This window comes from Lichenostomus cassidix, chromosome 2 (genome assembly GCF_008360975.1).
Source record: "Lichenostomus cassidix isolate B80296 chromosome 2, HeHo_3.0, whole genome shotgun sequence".
In the NCBI taxonomy this organism is placed as follows: Eukaryota; Metazoa; Chordata; class Aves; order Passeriformes; family Meliphagidae; genus Lichenostomus; species Lichenostomus cassidix.
Genome location: NC_139482.1, coordinates 126,429,482 through 126,453,903, shown reverse-complemented (window position 1 = coordinate 126,453,903; position 24,422 = coordinate 126,429,482). Strand labels below are relative to the sequence as shown.

The 24,422-nt window shown below is 38.0% G+C and overlaps 1 long non-coding RNA gene across 1 annotated transcript; it reads left to right on the top strand.

Annotated features, from left to right (window-relative positions):
* The first annotated feature begins 12,350 nt into the window (after positions 1–12,350).
* Positions 12,351–18,191, top strand: LOC146442204 (uncharacterized). The gene is made up of 5 exons (XR_014850183.1): positions 12,351–12,540; positions 13,872–13,997; positions 14,520–14,668; positions 15,203–15,494; positions 16,078–18,191. It is a non-coding gene; the product is annotated as an uncharacterized LOC146442204 (long non-coding RNA).
* The last annotated feature ends 6,231 nt before the right edge of the window (positions 18,192–24,422 follow it).

Below are 24,422 nucleotides of genomic sequence, written 5' to 3'. Positions count from 1 at the left end.
CGCGGTGGGAGGAGCGAGCTGAGGGAGCGCCGTGCCCGCCGTGCCCCGGAGAGCTGTGGCGGGACGGGAGCCGCGGGGGAGCTGTGGCGGGAGGCATTCCCCGGGCCGTGGATGGAGCATCCCTCGGGCCGTGGATGGAGCATCCCTCGGGCCGTGGATGGAGCATCCCTCGGGCCGTGGATGGAGCATCCCTCGGGCCATGGATGGAGCATCCCCCGGGCCGTGGATGGAGCATCCCTCGGGCCGTGGACGGAGCATCCCCCGGGCCATGGATGGGGCATTCCCCGGGCCGTGGATGGAGCATCCCCCACCCCGGCCGGAGCGCGTCCTGCCGGGGAGCATCCCCTGGGCCGGAGAGGAGGAGGCATCGCTCTCCATCCGGGGTGTGTGAGTTCTGTTCTCGAAAGATGATGCAGGATGCCAGAACCAAACGCAGAGCGCCGCAGTGAATTGTCCACTGTGTAGAATCATAGAACGGTGTGAGTTGGAAGGGACCTGAAAGATCATCTCGTCCCAACTCCTCTGCAGGGACAGGACGCACTTCCACTCGACCAGGTTGCTCAGAGCCTCATCCGGTGAATTTTCATTGCTCAGGAGAAGTGAGGAAAGTGTTGTCTCATGCACTCGCTTATCCTCCTCCGTGTTTGTCCAAGGAAGATTTTTCAGGATAGCGGCATTTCAAAATGGTAATTTCGTAATTTCCAGTAAGTGCAAGTTCACCCTTGCCCTGCCCATAGCGAGCCGCATGATACGCTGATGTGTTTATGAGATCTTTATGTGAGGGTTTCACAGCAAGTTTTTGTAAGGCCTGTTCACCAAGCCAAGTTCTCACAGACTAGCAAAATAAATTAATTTAATGGTAGAGGTTTGTAGCTTTCCACAAGGAGTGACAGTTCCACAGGATGAAATAAAGGTAAATAGAGCAAATCACTCACCCTTCCACCCTGACATGTGTGGGTCAGGGGCTAAGCACCTGTGGCTTTTCACCTCTCCTTTTTTCCTCCCAGTAATGGTTATGGAGCAGAGAATGAGGAAAAAGAGCTAAGTTTTCAAACTACATTATGTTCAATATTTTACAGCATTCATTTTAAGTCATGACAACAACTTTCAGTTCTGTCTAGGTTCTAGCACTTTCGTAGCTTAGCAGCTTTTCCAGTTTTCTTGTATCTTGGATGAGTTATATCTTCCAAATGCTGCAGCATTATGAACAAATGAGTAACTATAGAAAGCAAATGGTTACTTATTCTACTTTCAGTTTGAGTTAGTTTGTTTCCTTTAGACACACTAGGTGGTTTCCCAAAAGTGTAATTTTGAGGCGATGTTTGCAATACGCAAGTTTTGGGTGTCTGTTTATGCATATCCCTCTCTTGTGTTTACCATGTTGGTACTACCATTAGTCATACAATTTTAAATTTGATATATAAGGAAGATTTTAATTCCTAAAGAAAATAATATAAAATGGGTAATAACCATGAGCATGCATTACAAAACCACTGTGTAAATACATACCAACAGTCTTTCCCATTAAGATGTCAGTATACTGAAAAATTATTTGTGCATCTTGTTATTGTGTGCTGTGTTGATTTAATGTATGTTTATAGTGTTAAGTATACTGACTTAAACCCTAGAAAAATTATTGTGCTTCTAAAAGTGGATGTGGAGGCAGCACTGTTGGAGCTGTAGGCTGCTTCCCTTGTCATGCCTTTTCCAAGTGTTCCAGGAGCATTAGTTCTTGTGACAACCCCAGCCCTAACCCTAATGGCAGCTTGGAGGTGAGGCTGAGATCCTAAGGTAGATTAAACTTCTGATAAAACTGAATTTTTTGTTAAATACTGCTTCTAAGTGATGGAAACAGTATTTATATCATGTGGCAGATAAATAGACACATCGTTTTCTTCTTTGAAATTTTAAATTGTGAGATTTCCCACATGATCCTTTTCATTCTGAAGTCTTTGGTCTGACTCTTCCTTTCACGTGGAAATTTTCTGAAGATCCACACTGATAATGAGGTAAGCAAAGTCCACAGCAAAGAGGATACTTTGTGTGTGTGTGGTGTTCCTAGAGGCTTGATTAGTGTTGCAATGACTGCAATTTTCTTGAATTTAAAATGGAAAAAATGCTTAAAGTGTGAAAAATATGACAATGGGCTTAGTTTTCCTTCAGCTTGCAAAATCTAGAAGGGCGGCTACTGTGCGATCAGTACATCATTATACAGACTTGTAAAATGCTTTTCATTCTTTGTATCTCTGTAAAAGATTAAGACAACAACTAAAATTAAAGATGCTTTCCAGAATGGTGGTATTTGCTTTCTGACATTCTTCCCTGTGGGCAGCATAGCCTGGAAAGAGATTTTAGGTTTCTGCTGTAAACAGGTGTTCACAATGATGTTGCGAAAAGGGTACAAAATACATATCTTTTCCTGTGCATCTCCATGTGAAAACCAGGCTTCTGATACACAGATATTCACGCAGCCTATTATATTAATGTATGTTTTTAAAAATTCACACTACCTGCATGTTTTTACTAATATAAAGTGTGGCATTGGGGCTTCGGCTGCTTATCACTTAGCCCCAATGCCCCAGTAAAGACTCTTTTTTTTTTTACAATTTGTTTCAGTCTTGTCCCTCCAAAATATTTTAGTACCTTCATTTTTATGGATTTTAAATACTGAATCCAGTTGTGTTTCTCTGCAATTCACCAGATTGACTGTGTTTCCACAATAGCAGGAATCTGTTGTTGAGACAAGATGTTCAGAATGAAAGAAGCTACGATTTCATGATAATGATTTTATATCTCAAACAATTTTATTTTATTTTTGCTGTTGGACTTAAGCATGATGGACTCTGCCATCTATTAAATATACTGAAAAATTTGGGGAAAATGCATTTTTTTCTCTTATCACTTGATAGTCTCTGAATTGGAGTTGTATCTTTGAAATTGCATGGAAGACCCTGTTTTAGAAAAGGAGGGTAATCACAATTCAATAATCACAATGCCTTTGTCCCTGCTTTTTATTTTATAGATTTTCCAAGCTTTTCAATAAAGAGATAATAGGTATTTGGTATATAATAGCCGTTTAAAAAGGACTATTTTGTCTGAATATTTTGTAACATCCACATTGCAGGAATGAAGGATTTTGGTAGTCACTTCCTCAACTGTGTTTGTTCTTACTGACCAAATGTTTTTTTCTGAACTAATACATGTGATGTTTGGATTCTGGCTGAGATCCTGTTTTGCCTGCTGTCACACTGGCAATATAATGATACACTTGCTCAGTTCTATTAGCAATGAGTGCTACAACCATGGAAACCAATACCCTTTGCAATCATCTGTGAATTCTACCAGCCTCAACCAAACTTTCCTTGTTAGCATGTGCCACACTCTAGGTGGGCCATTCCTGATCATCTGAACTCTTTTGGGAGTTGTTACCTATGGTTTTAGATGTCTGTTGACAAAATTTTGTATTGAGGGATCTGCATGAAAGTACTTGTATCCAGCTATTACAACATGTTGACACTACCCAGCTGACTGAATCAAGGGGCAGAGCTGCTGGGAGCTTTTCTAGCAGTTTGGAGGGACAGAAGGAGGGAGTGCTTGCAGTATGATGCTTCTGAGTCACCTGGATTTTTATTTCCATATTGTGCTACTGTTGGTGTCCATGTTGTGATGACAAGTCATGAGCATAATTTCTGGTGCTCTTTTGAAGATAAATGACATTTCCTTTCAGCACTAGAAGTTTCACAAAACCACCCCACACCTGAACCATTTCAATGTTTATTTGCTATTTTTACTGAGCTTTCTCTTTTCTCTTCTTTCTTGTGGGACCTGAGCAACTTCATGAAGGTAGTTCTCTTAGCCCCTGGCTTTGCATGAACCCAGTAAAGCTTTCTGTGTGGAAGTAATGCAGAGCAAAAGCTTGGCAGAGGAGGAAGGAAAAGAGGGGGTGATTTTAAAAATTCATCTTAGACACAATAACATTATGGTACTTTTCTGTACCTTTCTAAACATGTGCTGACATGGATTCGCTGGGGCCAGGTGAAGCCCAGGTCCATCCTACATGCTGAATTCAGTAAAAATGTGTTGGATTATTTCTTAGCAACAAAGACAGCTAGCATGGGATGAGTGTTATCCATCCAAAACAGAGAATCTGCGTCAGAAATGCCTGTTAACGAATAGTTCCTAGCTAATTCCTGAACCATGGAGATTATTAGGAGAGCAGTATTTCTCATGAGCCAAAAGGGATTATTCTAATAGAATTCTGACAGAACTATCTTCTGTTGGAAGATGAGTGCCAGGCCTAGGAGCATTCCCTGACGCCTCTGACTTTACAAGCACAAGTAGTATACGGTATTCAGTGCTCTGCTATGTTCAGGATTAGGCTATGTGCATTTTGTAGGCTGTGTATTTCCTCGAATGCTTCATCTTCCCCTTTCCCCCTGTTTCTAGGTTTTAACCTTTATTTTCATTTCCAGTCTGAAATGCTGGTGTTCTTGGTGTTTCCTGTGAAATTAGTTCAACTGAGAGCCTAAAAGGAGTGTACAAGAAAGATGGAGATGGACTTTTTATAAGAGCATGTAGTAACAGGACAAGGGGAAATGGAATCAAACTGAAAGAAAGTAGGTTTAGATTACATACTAGAAAAAGTTCTTTTCTTTGAGTGTGGGGAGGCACTGGAACAGGTTGCCCAGAGAAACTGTGGATGCCCCATTCCTGAAAGTGTTCAAGGCCAGGTTGGATGGAGTTCTGAGCCAGCTGATCTAGTGGAAGGTGCCCCACCCTGGCAGGGTGGTTGGAACTGGATGATCTTTAAGGTCCCTTCCAACTCAAACCATTCTGTGATTTTATGATTCAAGGCACCTCCTAGACCATGACAAATCTGCTAGGTCTGTAATTTCAGTTCCCAGAAATACATAATCCGTTGGAGCTCTGTCCTCTAGCTTGAATAGCTACAATTCTTTCCGAATAGCTGTCAAGCTGTCAGTCATGACAGAGTCATAAAGGATAACAACATTTATTACGTAACTACAAGACTGCAACACAAGGTTTTTGTGGTTTGTGTTGGCACTTCAACTAGGGAAAAATTGGCATGTTTATTTGCAACACCTATGTGCTTTGAAATCAAATTAAGATGCAGCCTATCTGTAAATGAAATGAGGAGTTAAGATTTGAAAGAACTTAGCATACTTAGTAGTGTATAGGACTGAATTCATAATAGGAAAAATAGACCCAGTTTCTAGCTCCAGGTTTGAAAACCTTCCAAGGTCAAATTTTGCCTAGATTTTTTGATCCTGATAGTCCAAATGTCAGTAATATTTTTAGTAAGTGCAATTACTTCTTGTCATTTAGGAGCAGGTAATTCCTAATGAGTAATTTTTTTAGTAAGTGGAATTATTTCTTGTCGTTTAGGAGCAGGTAATTCCTAATGAGTATTCAGTTGAAAGCCTATGATTTTTAGTAACAGAGCTTAGGTTTCAAGGAATTTATAGTAAGCCAAAATGAATCAACCTATTAATCATTTTTTCAGGCATAGACACGTGGTCCTCTTCCTGCTTGTGCAAACCATTAGCATGTGTCATCTGACAATAATGCAAGGCATATTTTCATCACAAATGTGTTGGTTTGCAAAAGGGGAAATTCTAGAATATACCTTAAAAAAAAAAAAAGGCAGAGAAACTACTAAGTGGAACAAAACAAAAATGGAAACAGAAATGAAGGTGGAATATTTTCATGAACAATATATATACAAAACCTATATGAAGTGACGCCTGTTTACCAACCCTCCTACACAGGGTACAACACTCGTACAGGTTCAATTTGTCTGAATAGGCATTAGCAGGTCATTAACATGACCCTTTCCCAGGTGTTTAGACTGGAGCAGATGGATCTTTTCAGTGGATGTCTTCCATGAACTCATTGACATTTGGTTAGTCTATGAAATGCCTGTAAAGATTTAACTGGCCTGGAGTTACCACAACTTACCGTCATACGTCAAGGACATCTGGTAGAAATGCATACAACTTTTTTACTGCATTTTTTCAAGTGTGTTGTCAGTATTATCATATGTTTCACATGCCACCTGGTGGTCTTCGAAGAAAAAGAGAAATTTTGTATGATTTGGTAAACTGGAAGTACATTTCTGTGTAAATATTTTCAATACGTGAAAATTTCTAGTTCAGATTAATATCTCAGCAAATTTATTGAAGCTAAATTTTCAAAAGTTTTTTAAAGAGTACCTTTTAAGAGCATCAAATACAAATTAGTTTAGAACATGGCCTTCATGAAGGTATTTGTATTGTAGTAGTTGTGCAGTACACAAGAAATATGCAGGATGTGAACCCTTTTAATCTCTAGCATCCAAGCATGGGCAAGGAAACAACTGTGATTTAGTCAGGAGTACTGACTTTCCAGGAACTGCTATCATGAGAAATGGATTCTGGAAAATATATCAAGTTGTTATGATTGTAGAAGATTTTTACTGCATAAAAAAGAATCATATTTTCAAATTAGAAAACGTTGTAGTTTTAAAACAATTAAGAAGTTTGTTTTCCTGTTGCAGCTTTCTTGAATGTCAAAAAGGGAAGTTAATCTCATTCAATTAAATGAGAATCTCTGAGACAAGTAGAGATTAGAAATTGTGTTCTAACCTGTTTCTGTAAATCTGGAGGACCAGAAAGTTCTTGCAGGAAAATACTCACTAATTTTTTTAAATTTATTATTTCTTTAGGACTCAAAGGCTTAAACTTGGGTTAGAAATATTTGTACTTTAAATAACACAAACAAACCAAAAGATATATTCTGTTTTCTTAAATATTGTCTAAATTGATTAAAGATAATTGTAGACTACAAGGAATAGATGGGTAAGAGCGAGAAAATAACAAGGACAGGTAAGATGTGTTTTATGCATCTGATATTAAAAAAATCAGTGTTCTGATTATTCATTTATTATGCAACTGCCTAATTTTTTTTTTAATCAGACCATCAACTTGGACTGACAGGAAGGAGATAATAGCTTTAGGTTGGCTTATGTAAGGTGTTAAACTCACTGCAAAATTCTTTGCTTATGAATTTATATCATCATATGTTGCTCTTCTAAAAGTGTCTGCTTTTTATGTGCCATATCTGCCTGACAATTAAAAAAGAATTGTCAGCCTTTTCTGGTGTCTAAATGTCGCATATTTCTTTGAAAAATATGGTCATTGTAAATTTTGGAGTACCAATTGAGATTTTTTTTTTATCCTGTTATTAAGTAGATGTCTGCTTCTAAGCTTTTGGATACTTTTGCAGCAGTCTTATTTTGGTGTCAGACAAATAATGCAGATGATTAATTGCTTTATTGATGGAAATGGCCAGAACACCTAGAAAGGCACATATAGAAAAATAAATTAGGCTGTAATTGGGCTGCAACCTTTCAGAAGTACTTTTGTGTAATGTTCTCTTAGGGAAGAGCTGCCTGGGAAGAGCTGATTTTGCTCTGTGTAAAGCTGAGATGGGATGACTTTGTCTCCTGGTGACCACCCAGCTGCTCTATCACTGCCCTGCTCAGCAGGACCTGAAGGAGCAATATAGGATGAAAAAGAGTTCATAGGCCAAGATACACTTAGTTTAATAAAGAAAAAGCAAAGGCTGCACACAGAAGCAAAGGGTAACAAAAAGATCTATTCTCTACTTCCCATCAGCAGGTGATATCCAGCCAATGCCTGGGAAACAGGGCCTTGGTATGCATAGTGGATGTTCTAGAAGACAAATGTGTAAATGACAAGTACCCCTCTTCCTTATTCTCCTTTCTCTTGTTTTTATAAACTTTCATTTAGTTTTATTGCTGAGTACAATGTTTGGTATGGAACATCTCCTTGGTCAATTTGAGTCAGTTGTCCTGGCTTTGTCCTCTCCCAGCCTCCCTCCCACCCCCAGCCTCTTGGCCTTTAAGGATGAGGGGATGTTGGAGAGACAGCCTTGGTGCTGTGGGAGCAGTGCTCAGCAGTAGCCAAAACATGTGTGTGTGACATTGACACCTTCCCAGTTACAGGCACAAAGCACAGCACTGTGGGATCTGCTCTGGGCAGGTTGACTCCATCCCAGCCACACTCAATACAATCACCATGCCTTGTTCCATAACATTTGCATCATGCTGGTGTCCCACATAATTTAATGCAATTATACAACTTCTAACCATCCTTTTGCATGTAAATCTCATTACTGGAATCTCTTCTTAGCAACACACCTTATACTATGTGTTTAAATGATCTTTATACCCAATTTACAGATTTATTCATTCTCATTAATTATTATCCCAGGTCCCTTAACAGATATTTACTTTCCCATTCCATGGGCCTCCTTAGACTCCTCCAAATATTTATAAAAACAGGCTATGTTTTGGGCCCATCTGCCATCCTTTTACATCCACGTACATTTTTTGGGAGCTTGAGAGCCATCTTCCCTCTCTCACATGCTGGGTATCTCCGTCAGTGCACTGAGGTGCTCCAGGAAAGGTCTGTGCTACAATCATCTCAACTGCAGAAGCTCATCTGGTACCTCAGCCTCCTGTGTACCTATCAAAGTCTGCTTAAGCTCCGTTGTACATGTCCATTAGTCTAGTACTCTCAATTAGTTTTCTTACAGAGATGCTATTAAAATAATTTCATTCTGATGTAGCACATCAGTGAATAAGGACTTGGGGAGATCAGAACAAGAAAACAACAAGCAAATGAAACAGGACATTTTGTGCATATCATATGAATTTGAGAAGGGGGTTGCTTATCCATATTATTATAATGATAAAAAGGTTTTCCTTTTCTGCATCTTTCTGCAGTTCTTCCAAAGTCTCACACCATGTTCAGAATCTGTTACACGTCATACAGGGAAGAGACCACTCCCTCCTTGAAATCTGAAGATTTCAGTTTTTGCACTGGTTTTGCACTGGACTCTTAGAATGTTCCCTCAGTATAGCTCTAGGTACTAATGAGAGCCTTCTGTTGAAGGCACAGGCTGCAGATGCAGGGCATGATATGGAAGTGTGTTTGAGCAGAGAATGTACTATTGAGATGTGCTCTGAATGAGAGCTGCACTTCTGCACCAAAATCAGAGAAGGGTTCCAGTGATTTCTGAAGTTGTCACTATGAGGAAGTGTCAGCCCTCACAGTGGAGGCTACATAAAGCCTTAACATGTTAGCAGCATGGAACAGTAAGGACGAAATGGTGCTTTTAAATGTAAGGACGAATCACACTAATAACAAAATAGAGAAGTAAAAAAGATGGGGAATTTTAGTACAAGTCCTGTATAACTGTGCAATGGGCACTGGGAAGTGAGTGAAGGAAGAATCAACATATTAGGAGCATGATTCAATGAGCACCAAAACATGAACATTTATTGAATCCCTGACTGCTGAGTGATATTTCCTCTTCTGCTGTCCAGTGAAGCCTTCTCAGCCATCCAAAAAGGCAAACGTTTTGACTCCCTCCAGCTGAGTGCATATGTGCATGAAGAATTACGCAGCTTGTCTTGGTGACCTCATCTGCTGCACTAGGGTTAGCTTCTGAGGCATGAGGGCATCACCTCTGTGCAGAGTCTCTGATTATCTGAGCAAAGGAACTGGCTGGAGGGTGTGCTTTAACACACACACAAATAGCTGTGCACAGGTATGAAGTATTCAAGGAGTAAGCGCATATGGGTGCAAGTGGGATTCCCATCAGCACGGGGATGAGTAAGAGCCAGAGCCAGCACCAGGACCGAGGGGTGGGGAAGCACTTCTGGAGACAGAAATTATCCACAGAATTTGGTGCTGCTCAAATACCTGCAGTTCTGTGTGAGTGCTTATATGGTTCAGACCATCTTTGTCAGGCCTTTGATGCCAGCCTTTTAAAGGTGCAGCCCATCCTGTGGTGGATGCTCTGCCTTTGTATCCTGCTCCTACTTTTGTCACTACATGATGGACTGCTGCGTTGTACACGGGATTCTGTTCAAGACTTTTGCCTGTGAACCCAAACTGCACACTGACAATCTGTAATGGATTCACCTCTGTAGTCGCTGTACAAGCAGTACGAGCTGATTTAGCACTGTGTGCTGCTCACAGTGTCTACACATTGGCATTACCATCAGAGCAGAGGTTTCATGGCAATGCACAGCAGCACTTATTGACAACGACCACTCGATGTCACTATTGTCATTCAGATACCTACTTGAAAAGACTTTAGTTTTTTGATATTCATGAGAATGTGAATGTGACATTTCAGATGAGCAGCTTGACACATCTTTTCAAATATCTGTATAAATAATCAGCTTTATTAAAACACGCTTGAGGATAGATTTTTCTTCTGTGTGTTCCTCCAGTACTTGTAGAACATAAGTATAAAAATGTTGTGATCTGCAATTCTTATTTTCCATAGAATCTCTTTAAAATATACACAGGCTAATTTTAGGTGCCATCTGTATTACAAATCTATGGGTAGATTTTCCATGTCAGTATATTTTTAGTGATTATCCTTCATAACCACATCCCTTGAAGTAAGCACATTTCAAGAAATCTTTCAGTATTTTAATTTTTTATAGAGCTGTTTATTTGACACAGTTTTAAGTTTTCATGTACATCTCATAGTGCAAGAGAAGAACCTGTGACTTTTTGGTAGAACAACAGGACAAAATCATTTTCACCTTAAGTAACTCTTTGACAAAAATTGCTATCAATTATTGTATTAGAGTTAGAAGATGTGAAAAGTATTTTATTTAAAAGTATTTAAAAGACATTATTTCCCTCCTGGTATATTATCTAATTTGCATTTGAAAGGAAAATCAAAGTATATGCTGATCAGCTTTCGCATTATTTGGCCATATTCTGTATTTCTTAACTTCAGGCCAGCACAGAGCGTTTAGGGGGGCATGAAAGAGATTAAAGAACTTCAGTGTACTCATGAATTCAAACCTGGGGAAGAAGTGCCAGAAAGACAGAGCTCTTTAGGTATGACTGCCTAAATCCCTGAAGAACTTTACAATGGGTGAAGAAATTTCAGACATACGCACATTTCTCTGAGTCAGGTATTTCTTTTATGGCCTCTACAGAAAATGGGTGAAGTCTTGAAGACTAGTCACTTGTTGGCACATATTTTTCTTTCCTAGCATAGCTTGAGCTCCTGGGAACCTTATTTAGCTGTGGAAAAAATGGCTCTGTCCTTCCCTTCCCCTTGGTGCCAAAGCTTGTATGAGAGAGTTTGTGCTGCCTTTGCCAAAGAAGCTGTGTCCTGAAGAGGGGGATATTTTTCTGTGTGTTTTCCATCATACTTGATCACTTGTAGACCAACTTGAAAGCCACAGAGTGTTGCAAAACAAGGACAACCACCAAGGGAAATGTGCTAAGTGCTGTGGCAGTTTGATGAAACACTTGTCTTGAAAGATATCTTGGAAATAAATTTTTAGTTGTATTCCGTAACAGAATTAATGAAGGGAACATGCTGAACTTTCTAGGCATCTGAAAGTGTGCATTTAAGGAAGGTGTTCAAAACATGAATATGCTGCTCTGATTATTTTGTCTCAGTTACAGAAGTTTTAATACCGTTAATAAATGCTTTCAAAAATAAGGTTTGAAATTCCTTCCATGCCTTTTGTTAGTAGAGGTGGAAAAACAGAGAATAACTTGGAAGTACACAACTTGAGAAATCTGATTTAAATTAATTGAAAATAAAATTAAAAACCAAAAAGCCAACACTTGCCTGCTGAGCCATGCCTGCTCCCCCTGTAGCAGCTATAAAGACTCAAATTAAAAGACAGCAAAACACGTAAATACAAACCAAAAAGCCTTGGGGGTGGTGAATCTCACCACTTTCTAATTGGTTTATCTTACATTTTTTTCTTGGAGTTTAAACTCTAGGAGGTGTTTCTTAAAGAAAGTCTTTTATTTTGCCATACTATGAAAATCTAACTTTTTAAGGCCAAGAAGATAACTTTTCATGGCTTGTCTTATTCAGATGAGTATTAAGTTTAATTCAGGTACTCACCTTTTTGGTATAAAATACAAAAAAAACGGTGTGGCCTTACATCTGAAATATCTTTATTCCCTATGCTTTAGGTAAAAGCATTGTTTAATAACAATACAGAGAAATTTTCAAAATTATGTGGCTTACCTGTGCTGGAAGAAGACTTTTTTTGGGAGTCTTAGTTATGAAGCTGAATCTCCTGCATCAAAAAACAATGCAGGTGAGGTTTTATTATTCAAATAAAACTTTGCTACCCTAGGTTAACAGCTAATACAGTATTTGATTTGGTCGTAATTTTCTGTCATTTTTTAAAGTGCTTGCATTAACCTGTTCATGTGCTTGCAATTGCATCAATTGGCTAAAATTTTCTCATTAGTTTAAGCTCAGCATCCATTGGAAGTGCTGCCTGCAGCTTCACCACCTAAGCCTTGACAGCTGACAGAAGCATAAAACAGCTGGAGGAGCAGGAAAGAGGAGACTTTGCATGAGCTTAGGCTTTACTTAAGGGACATGACTTGTAGATTTGTCACTGACAGATGTTTCAGAACATTTATGAATCCTGTTGGCCCAGAGGAGGTAAATGAATGTTGCTCTACAAAGCCATTCTAGCTCTGTGTGTTCACAGTGTCTCTGTGTGTATGTTTCTCGGTGTTTGTGTGCTCTTTCTAGGAAGGTTTATCTTTGGTTTTAGGACTGTACTTTTCTGATTTTCCAAGGAGCAGGAAGTGAATTTTGCTTTTCTTTTTGTCCACTCAAATGCCTGTTATTTAAGTATTCATTTAATGCCTTTTGTTCCATCTAAAAATCTTGAAAACTTGAGAATATTTCAGTTGGAAGAGACTTACAAGGATCATCTAGTCCAAGTGCCAGTGACAACAAATGCCAGTACAGTTTGCCCATGAGAAGGCTTGGATATGTAGGCATATTACAGCACTGAAAAGCAGGGAAATCTCTTTCTTTATAATGATAAACTGTACCTATATGCTGTTTTCATAAGGCCTAAAGCTCTTTAACTGACTGTCAATAGTTTTTGTGACAACAGGAGTAGACACAGCAGTTTGTTGTTCTATTCTCAGTTTTATCTGGGGCTTTCCTCAGTATAAGATCAAACATAAGGGCTATGTGGTGTTTTGTTGCTTATTTGTTTGGTTTTGCTTGTTTCTTTTTTTTTTTTGGTTTGCTTTTTAATTTTTGTTTCATTTTGTTTCTCTTTTCTTTCTTTTTTGCTTTTTTTTTTGCTCCTATACACTTCTCATTTAATTTATTCAATACATCTAAGCCAGGGGCACATCAAAGTCACCTGAAGTTTTAAGATTTTTGCCTTTCAGCAAAGTCCAATTCTCCTAAGTATCCGCTGATTTTTTATTTCTTTTCTTGTAGAGTCTGATATGTGAATAACCTAAACAAATACAGATGTCTTCATCAAAACTAGTCATTAGATTCCTTTTATGGTCTGAGTAGAGAAATTGTCACTTCTGTATCCAGTTTTCTTATTCTAGAGTAGATATCTAGGACAGGTGCTTCAAAATTTATGTAGTCTTTTTCTTGCTTCCAACAGCAAAAACAATCTCAGGTATCCTTGCTGTGATTTTCTGAAAGGACATGAAATGAATCCCATTTCGGGTGCCTGTTGCCTTCTCTGCCCCACACATGCTTCTGACCTTCCTGCTTCTTTTTTCCCCTTCTTCTGGTTTGTCTCTTCAAAGCCAGCCATAATGACCCTTATATTTTCAAGAAACTAAGGGGTTAATTTCTGCATATTTTGATTAATACATGAATGTTTTGATTTTTAAGGAGTCTTTTATTTGACTTTTTGGATATAATTAATTTTGGTAGCTATTGCATCAAATGTCTGAGCACAAATATTTCATTTGTATGCACCTGATCATAATGCTCCTATTAAACAGCCCATGGACCTCTTGGCAGTTCTCTCCAAGATTTTACCAGTACCAAGCTGCAAGGGATTCTATAAAGCATGGCGACCTAATCTGTAGCAATGCTTTAGAAGTACAATCCAGATTAAAGTCCTGGAGGTGAGGATGTGTTTTTATCCCTAAAATTTTAAAACCTGATAAATGCCATCTTTAGACAGTAGACATGGGATTAGATTATTTTAAACACCCACAGAGCATTTGTTGCAGGTTTGTAAATGTAGCGTTAAATAAACTGGGCATGGAAGCTTTTGTTTTAATAATTAACATTTATGTTGTTATGCTGAAAATATTCACTGAGATAACCTTCCAGAACCTACCTATTAAAAAAAACCAAGATCATTTTAAGTAAAAGAAAGAGTTTCATTGTCTGGTAGAAAACAGTTCTGGCTGTAAAATTTCAGATTGTCTCCTCAGGCACAGAGCTTGTGCTTTGAGAGATACTGCATATTCCACAGCAAGGCATGAAATGGATGAAGATTTTGAACAATGCTGCCAAGAAATTAAAGAATCTTGTAAATAAAGAGGTACATTTTTTTGACGCTGAGGATGTTAAGATTTGTTTCACTATTTGTAACCAACCACACAAAATACAACTTTTTGCCCTCTCTTCTTTATTTCAAGGCTATAGCCCTTCAGGCTATGATACCTCTTACATGTGTGTAATGCCAAAGGAAGACTCTGTTCCTGGGTGGAAGGAAACATATCCTAGTGTAATGAAAAGCCAAAGATGCCAGCAGTGCCTGTGGGTGCCATTCCACTCTGCTCTAAGGGCAAGTTGTGTTTTATTGATTTTCTTGGAGAAGGTGCTTAAGTCACTGCTGCCTTCTATGTCCCTGTGACCCAATAGATTGTTGTGATGCCTGGTTCTTCATGTCAGAGGAATTAATTTTTTTTTAATATGCTTCAAAATGTGGGATAAATCCAGGTGTCATTCATTCAGAATGGGTACAGAGTTCAAGTGCAGTGTTTGCTTGACATTATAAGACCCTGACTTTGATGACCCAGATGACATTTAATAGCTCCTCTTGAAGTCCAAAATACTGTACATGGCAGTTTATGAATGTTCAGCTAGCTTTTGGTTATATGAAAGTGTTTTCCCCTTTCCTGCCTACAATATATCTAAGAGTATATTGGCCTTCTTAACTTGCAACTTTTTCTCTAGACATATGTAAGGAAATGGACAATGGTACTTGAGCTCCTGTGGTCATTTTTCTTGCTAGTCAAGTAGGATGAGGATGCTGCATTTTGAAGGAAGAATTGTTTTGGTGATGTTCTGGATTGTATTTTCTTGTATCTCTTTGTAGATAAGCCAAAAAGAAAATGCAAAAAAGAACAAAGACTCTTCAGGTATCACAGCAACGAAGAGGAATGTTCAGTTTTCATCCTCCCAGGATACTCCTGTGGAAGAACATGAAAATATATTTCAAGAAAGACAGAAAAAATGGGACAGAAAATGGAAGACAGAAAGCAAACCTTGTGACTAAATCTCCTTCTGGAAAGAAGAGTGTAATGCTTCCTGAATAGTCAAACCTAGGAGAGAAAGGTGAAATGCCATACTGCCAAAGAGTCAGAACACAGAGGTTCAAATGATTAAAGGTAAAACAAGTAATTTAGCTCCTTTTTCTTCCTGAGAAGGTCTGCACTGCTTCTTAGGTTTCAGCCTTCTTAAATCCATTCTATTAACTACTGCTGTGTCTCTCTCAAATCAGTACACAGTATTTTTTGCATAAAGGTGCTGCCCCTCTAGTTATGCTGGCCAAACTCATGTTTTTATGCAGCTGCTGGTTTTTTGATTCTGAAGTTTGTTTTTCAAATGGTGCCTAACTGAAAAACAATCCCTGACTTTCTTTTCTTGTCTCATATCTTCCCAGTAAAATAAGTTAAAAAGCTCTACTTTAAGTAGTGTAGACCCAGAGTGATGTGTGGAATAGAACTATATCCTAATGTTTGGTATGCAAAATGTGTTTTCTAACCTGAATTACTTTAGTGTTTTACCATGCAGTGCTATAATGGCAACATGACTGCTTTTTTCCCCCCAGTTTTATCCTGTGATTTTTTCCAGTGGTTTTTATTTGTGTGTCTTAACTTCTAATTTCTAGCAGTGACTTTTGCCCAAAAGAAAGTAAAAGTCAAGAATTCCTCAGTGAAAGAATGGCAATAGTTCTCTCTGTTTTTCCAGCAAAGTACCTGTCACAGGTACGGGATACTTCACCAACACTGTATTCCAGATAAAGAGAAATCCTGACTGAAGAGATTTGTGTCATTCCAGATTTTTGGATACACTCTATGACTCATGTGAGATGTTCTCTGGTGGTGAAAAACCAGGAGTAGGTGATGGGAAAGCAATGAAAATTCATACACGAGGAGTGTTTCTGGATTACTCTGGGCTCAAAGTAAGTTTAATTGCAATTTTGTTAATACTGAAGTGGGACATTTTCTTGCTGCATGTACAGTTGTAAATTCAATTGGTTGTTAACCAATGCCAATTCAAACAATTTATGGGAGGGATGTTTAGTTTGTGAAATAATTCAACCTGCAATGGACTATGACTGTTGTTTCCACAGCTGGTGTAAACTGCTGCTCTTGCTTTTGGTAAACTAAATTTTTGGAGACTGGGTTTTCTTCCTAATTTTTAATCTAAAAGGGCTTGTTAAATTTTAAAAGAGCTCACTGACAACCTGCTAGTACTGTTGATGCTTAATGTCTTAGCAGTATCTGGAAGATCTGTAGCCTGGTTTTCAAAGACACATTTTCCAGGGCCCTGTATTGCATTTCCAATGAAATGCAGCAGTGCCTTTGCTGTGGCAGCTACTCTATGGCAAAGGGGATTGTGTTGTTCCCTGCTGTTCTGGAAGCAGTTGATTAGCAATTATGATTGCTGATGTCCTTGATTGATGAATAAGAAAATATCTTTTGAAATTTAAACTTTCCTTTTCTCTGAAGTATGAAAAAATAACTCATTTCTCCAGTTAAATCTTGTAAGATGTTTAATCAGTTGTCTGAAGCAGCACTTTTATTTAACAATATAAGAATGTAGGATGTATCTTATGCTATTGTGAACTGTAGTTTCCATTTTGTCTCAGGATACTTTGTGACAACTCCACCATTAATGCACTTTGCCACCAGAAGAGTGCTGAGTAAGCTTATGCTGCATCAGTGTCTTATTGTCACACACTATTCCACATCTGTCAGGCAGAAGAAAATAACTAAGCGACTGACAGAGTGCTCAGGCAAGCAGCTTTTTACGAGCGAAGCACTCATGATGATTTAATAAGGAGTTATATTCCTTGCTTTGAAATTCTATCTTTGCATGTAAAAATCACATTTAAATTATGCCATACTCCTCCAGGCGAACATCAGAATACCCCTTTGGAGGCCAATTTTTAAATGAGATCTCAATTTTATTTCTCTATCCTGTATGTCAATAAAGCAGCAGAATTCCCTGAATATTACAGGTAAGTGCTATTGTGAGTTAAATGCTGAATCAACCGTTTTGGAGACCATGTCTGACCTGATTTTAAATACATTGTTAATAGAAATTGATGAAAGTTTGCCATTATTGATAAAAAGCTACAGTGTGGGGGAACTGTCCCTACTATATAATTTTATTAGGTACCACATTTTCTAAGAAGCCATAAAAGGTTTGTTCATGAAAATCAGTAAGATTTTCCCTTCACTGCAAAGGAAATGTCTCTATTCATAACAGAGACTCTCTTCCAGTGATTTTATAGCACCAAAACCATTAATGCACTGGCACTAGGCCTTCAAAAGTACTCCTCTATGAAATGGTTCTTTTGGGAATCACGTCTATGCTAATTGTATAATAAATTCAGGAGTATTTTTAGGAGCTGCTATCATGAGCAGTTATTACCATGACAGCATGCTCTTAAATATTTTTAAATTTTGCAGAATATAAAATTACTAATGATTTCTTATTATCTCTTCAGCAGCCAAATGGTCTTAAGAGGGTCAAATAAATCTGTGCAGAGGCTGAGCTGGTATATAGCATATGTGTAGAATCTGGAGATGTAGATTTTTCCAGTTCAGACACTGTGGAGTGCAAGCAATCAGCTTAATTCTTCTGCTTGCATGTAAAAGAATTTTAAGATAGGTATTCATATCAGAATATTCTGAGTTAGAAGGGACCTACAAGGATCATCATATGTAAAATGATGTGGCCCACATATAAAATATTGTTTTGGCAAACTGTAAATAACACAAAATAGCTGAAGGCAGAAAACATTCATGTCATAAAACTGAAGAATTGAAAGACCGGGGAAGATTTTTTCCTTTTTTTTTTTTTTTCTTTTTCAGTAATATGAAGGCAGGTATTACTGGAAGGGAGATCATGGCACTTGTCGAATTGCCAGTTTCAGTGTCACTGCTGCCTGCATCAGTGAAGGGAAAGGCTGGCATGTGCTGGAGCACTCACAGGGCTGGGCCAGCTCAAGTGAGCCCAACACACCTCGCTCCCCAGTCTGGCACAGCCACATTGCCAGCTGCCAGCTCATCCCTGTCCATTAGCAAAGCAGCTGAGCAAGCTTTCAACAGCGCTGTGAGGAGCCTGTCAGCAGAGAGAATGGGGCATGCTTCTAGCCTGGCAGGATTTGGCTGCTGCAGCAAGAGGCAGGGCTGGAAGCTGCTTACCTTGCACTGGGCAAGATGAGCCCATCAGCTGTGCCTCTGCAGGGACATTCCCCGAGGGGCAGCATCTCCCTGCGGCTGCCTCAGCCTGCAGTGAGCTCCTGTCAGTCAGCAGAGATGCATGACCCAAAGGGACACTTCTGATGGAGCACCACCCAGAACTGGAGTGCAGCTACCTCATAAAGAGGATTTAGTGACAGCTATGAGCTCCATTATAAAGTAAACTTCATAGGTAACAGGATAAAAAATACAGATTCATAGACGGATTCACTCCTTTGCTAACGTTTTATACTTCATAGAAATTGTTGCATTGTAATGACACTGAGGTTAAATATATCCTGCCGGAAAAACAGTGTGTCATTGATTAAAGCTAGGTATATCTAGCTTTATAGATAACATCTTTCAATAAAATAAAATTAAGCAATTATAACTTCAAGTTATTAGTGTTCATAACAGAAAAAGTATTGTAAGCAAACATACAGACACAGACCTGCATACATATGCTTTCTCAGAAGATACTGCAATAAGTACATGTAAACTAAAAATTCTTACAGATAACTTTTAAATCAACATTGAAATAGATGTACTTCTGTAAAAAGATTAGAAAGAGAGCTTTTCCTGCATTCCTCTAATCACTGAGTAACACCATGGGGGGGGGGGGGCACTGATTGAGGCATCTCCTGGGCTGCACATGAACCTGACAGTACTGATCATGTGCCACCAGGAGAGCCCATGAAGTGATCCTGTGCTAACTGGAACTATAGCACTACCTATGTTGTCCTTTTGAGAAAACCTGGTCTATTAAAACAGAAACTTCTTCATGCTACCAGTTCCTATTTTGTTTTGACTTTGAAGAAAACATTGTCTTCCAGTTAAATTTTAAATGCTAACATCTTCTGTACCACAAATAAATTGGGGCAGTACATACTGTCTCAATATTTTTGTGAAGTACTTTTACCTCTTTATCACTATTTTTTTTCCTTGGCCTTTGTATTTTTACTCCCATCTCCTTGCTTTAATAACAGTCCTGTGGAGTTTTTCCTTAACTCTTCAAGTATTACAATCTATTGTAAAGTTTCCATACTGCACAGTATTTCTTCTAATTTATATTTTGTTGACTTAGCTATATATACTACATTTCAGACATATTTTTTAATTGTTGCTCTTAAACATAGACACCTAGGAAAGCTGATCACATATACTTTCATAATTTAGTATCTCTTTCAAGGTATTTGTACTTTGTTTTAAATCTAGCATTTCATAAATGTGTTTTTCTTATTTATAGACTTATTTATATCAAACTTCAGTTCAAATGATTTGTATCAGCTGAACATGTTTTTGGTCAGAACTATCACCAGATCACTAAAATTGCAACTGCAATTAGCAAAAAGCTAATGAATATATCCCTCTCACTTTGATGGCTTGCTTTACAGCACTGTATTTAAAAGAAGCATAAACCCTTAGGCAAACTCCGTAGAAGGAAAAAGATCACTTATTAATGCGGTGCTCTTTTTTTATTGAGATGTTCAGATATCCCAAAAGAAAATGTGGTTGTATTGTTCTACACAAATACAAATGTGGGGAAAAAAGGATTTATGCTCTGAGAAGTACAACTGCTGTAGCAATTAGTTTCAAAATCTGTATAGACTCTGTTGCTTTTCTCACATGTATTTTCTATAGTTGTTTCTAGAGGAAAATGCAACCTCAATTATACCTCTTTCTAACTCAAAAAATCATTTTAGGTATACATACACAAATTCAGTGGTAAAGTTGAAAATACAACAGTTAACGTAAAGTTTTATCATAAAAGTAAGAAATAACAGCAAAAAAAGTCAAGCTAATAGATGTTGGGCACACTGGGACCTTTTGCTTTGCTATTATATATTTTTCCACAATACATCACAGCAGAGAAAATGCAGTATGTAGTCAGAGCAACTGTGCAAGGAATGAAGGCCTTGCCATGCTTTTTCTGAAAACGATAAGATTTCTGCCTGACTGGTAGTCATGCTGTGAAGCTTAATTAAAGTTTATGAAGCACATCAAGGTCTTTGGATAAAAGGCATGGTACTATGAACTTCATAATTTGTTATTTGCAGCACTAAAGAGTGGAAGACTAAAATAAAAATGCTTTTATCTTGACATGCCACCTTTGGTTTGGTTAGCATTAATTCTGCAGATGGATTTAACCACAAGGAAATACAAAGGGACTTGTAATTTTTGCCTTTATTACCATTTATGTAGGAGTGTTTGTAGTGGTCTGAAATATTGTAGTAACCTTCTCTTGGAGTTTAAAATATTAATATTAATAGTTTTCTTACTCCCTTCAAAGTTTGTCCTTGAAACAAATGATCAGTATCATTAAACGAACAGTATTTGTGTTAGACTAGAGCAAGCTCTCAGTCGTAGTTCTTCAGTCATTTTAAATATTGCCTTTTTTTTTCTGGATATATTTTCAAAGGCTAATGTTGCAGGAAAGTTGTAAGAATTACACATGGCCATAACTGAATCCATGTTTGTTTATATACTTATTAGCAAATCATACAACTCAGAGTGTAAGCAAGTAGTCCCATGTACATTAATCTGATTGTGCAAACTCAGCAGATGACAAAAAGTTTTCTGTGGTAAAGAATCCTGTGGCTGAGTATTAATTTTATATGACTCATTCCTTACGCAAACTTGTAAATTCTTAGTCTTGGAAATCACTCTCTTCAATGAAGCCCATATTTCATTATTGGTTTGGGTGAAAAAAATCCTTGTGATTAAGGCAACCTGGACAGGGCTGAAATCAATGCAATTTGATGTTATATGCATCTCTAAAGCAATTATAGATAATTTTTTTTCTAAGTAAAAGGTAAATCAGCACAAAAGATAATATCTTTAAATGCACTAGTTTAACAAATTTTATAAAATTCAGTGAAATGAAGTTGAATGTTCAGTAATCTCTTGATCTATTACACCTGATGCCATCGTGATATTAGAGTCCATGACTGTGGCAATACAACCTACAAACTTCTCTTGGTGGTGTGTTGACTCAGGAAGAAATGATATTTGTGAAAATCAAGCACAAATCAATAAATATAAGGAAGATGAATTATCATTGTAGTCTTCTCACTTGTAGTTTTCTTACTTATTCAACTATCATAATTTGAGTGTTTGTCTTGATGAGAGTTTTATTGTTTTATCCACTTTTATCTTTATGCTGATGTAAGTCAACCTACTGCCTTTTCCTTAAGATCTCCAATACTTTCACGTTCATGTATTAGTTTCACTCTAGTAAGGTTTTTCATAAATGTGTTGGTGTAGCTACTTCTAAGCATTTTCAGTTTTTCTGTATCTTCCCTTTGTTCCACCTAAAGTCAGCTCATAGAGAGTGTCCAGGCAAGTGTGACTCAGAGCAGATGCCTGATGAAGCTCCCTTAGGTTAGGCTTAGTAAATAGTGCTCTTAATTACTAATCTATTTCCTCCTAGACTGTGCTCTCTTAGCAGATCTCAGCCTCAGAAGTTCTCTCCCAGTTAGAGAACCTCAAGGTGAGTTCCTAAGTAATATAAATCAGAAACTCATCTAAGTGCACTCATATACATCTCAGCTGAGACTGAGATGTGGTCTTTCATCTTTGTCTTCATGGTCTCTTTCGTTTTTCTTTAGAATCAGTAAATGAGCTTGGAGAAATTTCTGCTTTGCTTAGCAAGTGTACTTTCTGCAAGTCATTAAGACTAATCAAGGTGTAAATCAAAGTCTGAATAGCCACATTAAAACAATGGCCAAAGATCTTAAAAAAATTCTGCAGTCCTGAAAACAGTGTCTGAGTGTAGTTCTATATGCCAGGAAATAGAGTATACTGAAGTTCTACCACCACAACAGAGAAAAAAAAGGACAAAGAGGCCATCAATGACAAATCTGATGCTTCTGATCTAAGTGAGTCTTTTGATCTCTTATTTGTACTGTGCCTTAATTTAGCATCTTCCCTAAAGCTTTGCTTGTTTCAGTATTTTTGTCTTACCCTTTCAAGAATCCTTAGGATCAATGATGCCATTAGTCCTATATTTGTTTTCATTCTCTTATTTTATTGTGTTTTCTTCCAAGCATTTGTCTTGTTGTATTATTTGCCATTTCCAGCATTTGCATTATTTTACTATCTGTCGTTTGTTAGGCAGCTCATATTTCCAGTACTTATCATTTCCCTTTGCATTTAATTTCAATATTTGTGACATGCCTTTTTTTTCTTCTCATGACTCATAGCTCATTTGCTCCCACTGCTTCTCCAAATGGCTATAGGGTAGAGTCATAGATCATATGGAAGCTTGCAAAGTCCAGAGACTTATTAACATAATCGTAACTAAGGAAAGGACACATTTGTAAATAATTTCTCCATTGGGCTTATTTCCACACAGAGTTCTGCTTAAGTACATTAGATTTTCTGTTGATTTGAGAAGGAAAATGAGGAGATCCTTATGTATAAATAAATTTTGAGGGTATTACTCTACATTTTGTTGCTTCAAAGGCATGTTTGACAATGAGTGTAGTATATGTTATATGCTTCATCTTATGAATTTGCAGTTAAACCCCCAAAGAAAAATCACGGAAGGAGAGAATTTGCGGTGAAAAATAGCTATATGAGTATCTTATAATAACCCTTAGCTCTTATATAGGATTTTCTAAAGTGCCTGCTATCTATTTGAGAGGTAGAAGCAGAACAAGGGCTATGTTAGTGAGGAGAAGGTAGATGTAGCCATTCCCTCAGTGGTGTTGAGGACTCTTGGTGTTTGTACTCTTGGAGGGTACAAACAGTAATCAGCTGTGCACTGCTCAAAGAAAGCAGGAGATGGGGTTTGGATGTTCGAGGGTGGTCTGTGCAGGATTTCAGCTCCTTAGCTAACCACTGTGCTGGTTTCACTTTATTGGTGTTTCATTTCAGTCTCAGGGAGGAGATGTCTGACAGCTCAAGCCATTAGCCCACTGCTGCCTCTGCCAGTGCTGCTGCTTCTATAGACCCCTCAGCATTCTTCAGTTCTTGTCTCTGTTGCAGTCTTTCCCTTTCTTTTGTTCACTTTGGAATAGAAAGTGAGCAGTGGTCCCCTCCTCCTGCATCAGGTGATCTAGTTCCTTTGCCTTTTAAAGTATTAGAATTTGCTCTCACTCCATTTGAACCATTTATTCTGACATCAAGAAACATGAGGATCCTTGCGAGGATGCATGCTTGAACTCTGGAAAATCTGCTTTTTTCTGTCTTACCTTAGAACTAAAATGTCAAGCTGCTGGGCCCCATATCTAGCATAATTTTGATTTTTTTCTTACTTCATGTCCAGAAAATTTTCTGACTACCAGTAGATGTCACTGCAGTCAAAAGAAACTTGCCAGGGCATTTTTGAATGAGTAAAATTGTTTTTCTAACAAAATACAAATGATAAAACATTGTTATTTCTAGGTCCAGGTTATTAACTTATTCTGAAAGAAAAGTGGTTAGAAATTTCTCAGCAAAGTGTGTTTTCATTGGGAAAAAAAAGTGATTCATTGAAATAGTTTGTTGAAGTGTGATGCTCTAATGAAAAGGTTTTTGTAAAAAAATCCACCATAATTTCTCTCTAGTGTACAGTACAGTCTGTTCAACACTGGGAAAGGAGATCCAAGGCCAAAATACTTCAAACTCCTTTGTTTATGGATATGCTTTAAATACAGAGGACTGGATGATTCTGCCTTCCCTTATAGACAGTACTTGAACCCATTTATTGGAACAAGAGAAAAGGAGAAAATTCAGGATAGATGAGGTGAAAGAGCATCTTTCCCTTCAACTGACTGTGATACCTTTAGAAGAAAGAACACTTTCTAGGAAAGGATAATATCATAGGTAAGGCTCAGAGCTATATGTTTAGATTCTTTT